Here is a 5,000-nt window from a genome sequence, read left to right on the forward strand (position 1 = left end):
TTCGCGAAGTAGGCTCGTTCTCTGATGATGGTCTTGATCCCGGTCACCCTGGAATTAGGGGAAGTCCCGATACAACAATCTGCTGCAACGAAGATTTTGGAATAGGACGTGGATCCGTCCGGGCATGATACATTGAAGCCGTCATTGTCGTATCGTATCCACGAGCCGTTGTTCAGTCTGCAATTGAACTCATTATTGTCAAAGGGATAAAGCTTATCCAGACAATTTTCACTTGTATGGGAGAGAGCACCGTCTAGCACTATACCTAACTCGCATGAATCCATTAAAATTTTATGGAATTCAAATGAGTCAGCTGTACATATTTTTCCATCCATTGCGTCTGAACAGTGAGTTAATTGATTTAAGTCTTTAATGACCGTATATGTTTCCTTGTCTGGGGAAATCAATATCTGTCCTGTCAAACGGGATATTACTGGATTTGAGTGATTCGTCATGAAAGTTGGAAATGGTGATATCCTGTAAGATTGCCAGGCATCAGAAGAATCAAAGGGAATTGTAATCATAATCTTGTTGTTTTCAACGCTTACTGTAATTGGGCTGTAATAAAATTCTAACCTACGTGCATCTAACATAGGAACATAGCCTAGTTTCCCCCGTCCGTTCTCCAGAACTAACTTTAAGTATTTTATAGGCAACAAATGGGGCGACAGTACACCTTTAGTTGCTAAAGTGATAGCTTCTACATAATCTTTTGATTTCTCAATGAAATGTGCAATTCTGTTATGTATGTGATCTATTTTTTAATCATAATACGTTAACGTTGCCAACAAATCCTGTACTTGCATAATCTGACTGATATTACTTGAATGTTCATTTACTAAATCCAAAATTTGATCGATTGAAGCTAACTGATTCCTTAGTTCTGACATAATCAATTCATCTTCATGAGTCAAGAACTCAATTTTCTTATTTTGATTACTAATCTCAAGATGAATGGAAATTCCTAAACCTAAACTTGCAATAGACCCAAAGATGATTAATGCAGCAAATACAAACGGGTTACGTCTTTCTTTATGTTCGTGTCCTACAGTCCACATCGAAAGGTCACGAGTCAAAGATTCTGTGTCGTAAGTCTTATTTTGCAAGTCATCAGATAGCATCTCTGCAACTTTTAGTGTCGATCCAAGAGACCTCTCTGTAGTCAAATGAAAATGTCTTCTATGCAACTCATCTAATGAGACAGCAAACCTTGAAATGGCGCTTTTTAAGCTAGTGGCATCATTCTCTGGAAGAAAAATTGCTTGCATATGCACTTCTACAACTACATTGCTTGATGTAATAAAAACGTGTTCTTGTCTTTCAACTATAGTGCCATATTCAAAATCTATACTTTTAGTTTTAGAGCTCATCCCACACGAGAAAAATGTCTGAGCGAACAATATCACTCCCAACAACAAAAAATTCATCTAGGAAACCTGTAACGAGAAAAATATATGTAATTACTCCTGTATTAAGAAGAAAACTTTTAACATACAAATAAAAATCTTTCCCTCACTTCTTTCCCTCTCTTTGTTTTTTTTTTTTTTTTTTATTTTCTTATGTGAGCCAATGGTACTATTCTCTCATCCGTGGGTTGGGATACGTTTTGAACTCTAAACCTATTGGCCATTAATGTTTCCAAAATGTTAAATGGGCCTTCAAACTTAGCTGTTAGTTTATGATTGAGTCCTTTACGTACATTTACCTGTATGTATACATTATCACCCACGGTATATGTTTAGTTGGCTTCGCTATTTTATCATGATTTCTTTTCATTATGATTTGTGATTTTTCTAAATTCTTTCTAAGGATATCATATCGACTTTTGCTTGCATTTATACATTCTTTTAAAGGATTTGATAGATTAGTTGTAGGCGTTAATACATGGAAAGGCGTTCTAACTGGGGTACCATACAATGCTTCATGCGGTGACATTTTAATTGATATATGATATGAATGATTCAGAGTACTCAGTACCGCAGGTATTGCAATATCCCAGTTGGGGTCTGATTCCCCTAGTGTTACTCTTAATATATTTAAAACCTTCCTATTTGCCCTTTCCACTAGCCCATTCGACTCTGGGTGATATATCATGGTATTTATTTTCTTTATGCTAAGGAATTCACACACTGAGGTAAGAAAGTGATATTAAATTCCCCACCCGAGTCTGAGATTATCATGTGTGGAATTCCATGTTTACAAATGTAACACTCGTTAAACTTCCTAGCGCATTCAATCGCAGTTTTAGTTTTAAGCGCTATTAGTTCTGTATATCGAGTTAAAGCATCTACAATTACTAAGAGGTGCTTATTTCTTCTGTCTGACTCGTAAAATCCTGTTAACAAATCTAAACGTATTCTTTCAAAAGGTTGATTGGGCACGGGATAAGCCCCTAGGCTGACAGGTGTTTTCGTATGCCCTTTGTTTTCCTGACTTGTGCGACAATTAGCTATTTGTTTTTTTATATTTGTAAGCATTGTATGCCAATAAAACAATGATTTGGCTTTCTGTGACATTAATGAGAACCCCGGGTGTCCATGTAATGGATTTGCATGCAACCAATTCAGGACAGTGGAAATAAGTGAGATTGGTACCACTACCTGGTCGTTAGTTACCTGTGGTGTATTGCGGGTTTTCCTTGTCACGGTCCTACACAGAATATTATCTTTGATTATATAATTCTGCTGCTTATACTTTATATATCCCTTTTCCTTATGATTTCTTTCAAAGCATTTATAATTGTTTCTATTTTCTGATTTTTCCTTTGCTCAGTCTGTAATAATTCAGCGCTCCAGCCTAAATCTTCTTGTTCAGATATTGTTTTAACTATAGGCATGGATGTTGATATATCTATTAATTCAGCTAAAGGCTCCGTACAAGATGACACGGGGTTGCGTGATAACGCATCCGCAATGATATTTGCTTTCCCAGGTAAATACCCGATTCTCGCGCCAAAGTCTTGAATGATCAAATGCCACCGAGTTCGTTTAGGGCTGTGGTTGAAGCCTTTAAAGAACTCGGTTAGTGGTTTATGGTCAGTAAGAACCTTAACGGGATAACCGTATATTATGAACTTAAAATGCACTAGTGAATTAACAATAGCTAGCCCTTCCTTGTCTATTACTGCATACTTACTTTCGGAAGTTCTCAGTTTTCGAGAATAAAAAGCTATCGGGAAAAATTGTTTATCATATTGCTGAAGCAATACCCCTCCTCCTCCTAAGTGTGAGGCGTCTGTTGCAATGAAGAATTCCTTACCGAAGTCAGGAAATTTTAAGATAGGAGAATTACACAGTTCATCTTTCAAGGTATTAAACGCCTGTTGATGATGCTCAGACCATATGAAATCTACGCCCTTCTTCGTAAGATCAGTTAAAGGAGCGGCTATTATTGAATAGGTGCGTATAAAACGCCTGTAATATCCACTACAACCCAGAAATTGCTGTATTCCCTTGACATTAGTAGGTATGGGAAAATTACGTATAGCCGACACCTTATCATGGACTACTTTAAGACCTTGGCTTGACACCATGAAACCCAAATATATTAATTCTGTTTTGAAAAATTCACACTTACTAATCTTTACCCTTAAGTTATGTTGTCTTAATCTCTGTAGTACTAGTTCTAACTTACGTAGATGTTCTTCTAAGCTGTTGGAAAAGATTACAAGATCGTCCATATAGGCATGCAATATATCCCCTAACAAGTCTCCAAACACTATGTTAATCATTCTTGTAAATGTTATGGGAGCACAACGTAAACCAAAAGGCATCCGTAAAAATTCATAATGTCCCCTGGCTGTGCTGAAGGCTGTGTATGGGATACTATCTTCTTCTAATGATATCTGGTGAAAGCCTTTAAGTAAGTCCAAACTGGTAAAATATCTATTCTGACCTAACAAAGACAAAATATCGTCAGTACATGGCACTGGGAATCGATCATGTTTGATCTTTTTTCGGTACAACTATTAATGGAAAATTATAAGGGCTGTTTGATTTCCTAATGACTCCTTCTTCTAGCATTTTACCAACTTCATCATTTATTTCATTCTGGAATTTCATAGGGAGTCTGTACGAGGGTACATAGATAACTTTCTGGTTGTCCTTTAACCTTATTTGATGCTCGATCACATCTGTTTTTCCTAAGGATCCATCCGTAGTGGAAAAAACATCATGATATTTAGTTAAAAGTACAAAAATTTTCTGCTGAATTTCTTCGTCTTGAATGTCTTTATTGATTTTATTTTTAATAGATTGCAAAAGGGATTCATCCGCAACTGATTGAGCGTGATTGATTTCTGCAACGGTAAGAATACGATGTTTATAAACTTCTAGATCCAAGATATGTTGATTTTTGTGAATTACTAAAGTGTTATTTAAATGATTACAGACTTCAATATTACATTGCTGATGTGAGCCTACTGTATAAATAGCTTGTGTGACAGACAATCCGTTAGTTTTCAAAGTGTCGGAAAGGATTAATATTTCAGATCCCGGTAATGTTTTCTTTATTTGCACTATTAAATTCGAAGGTACGTTTGGCTCAATAGATTGCGTGCAAGATGATATTACGGGTGAACGAGAATTCTGCTGGGTCGCGTATATTATTTCTTTATTAGTGAGACAAGTTATTGGTTCTTCAACGTACGTTACAGTTACATTTGTCGTCTCCTTTTTATCCAAAACTGGTTTTAAGGTATTAGAAGACTTATAGAATTTTCCTTTGATATACACGCCGTGCTTGGCAGGGGCTAAGATAATGTTTTGATTTCCCATAGATGGGTATCCTATAATTACAGCTGGATACATATCAATGTTTTGTACAACAACAAATGTATCGGCAAACGTGCGTTTACCGACTTTGAATTGAACATGAGTTATGCCTATGACATTTAATTCATTATTTCCTATACCCGAGAGTCTCACTCCGGATTTTTCTATCGGAAAGTTCGAAAACAACAAATGATGTGTCCTCAAATCCATGATATTACGTGAACTACC

The sequence above is a fragment of the Palaemon carinicauda genome, chromosome 21 (assembly GCF_036898095.1).
Source record: "Palaemon carinicauda isolate YSFRI2023 chromosome 21, ASM3689809v2, whole genome shotgun sequence".
Lineage (NCBI taxonomy): Eukaryota > Metazoa > Arthropoda > Malacostraca > Decapoda > Palaemonidae > Palaemon > Palaemon carinicauda.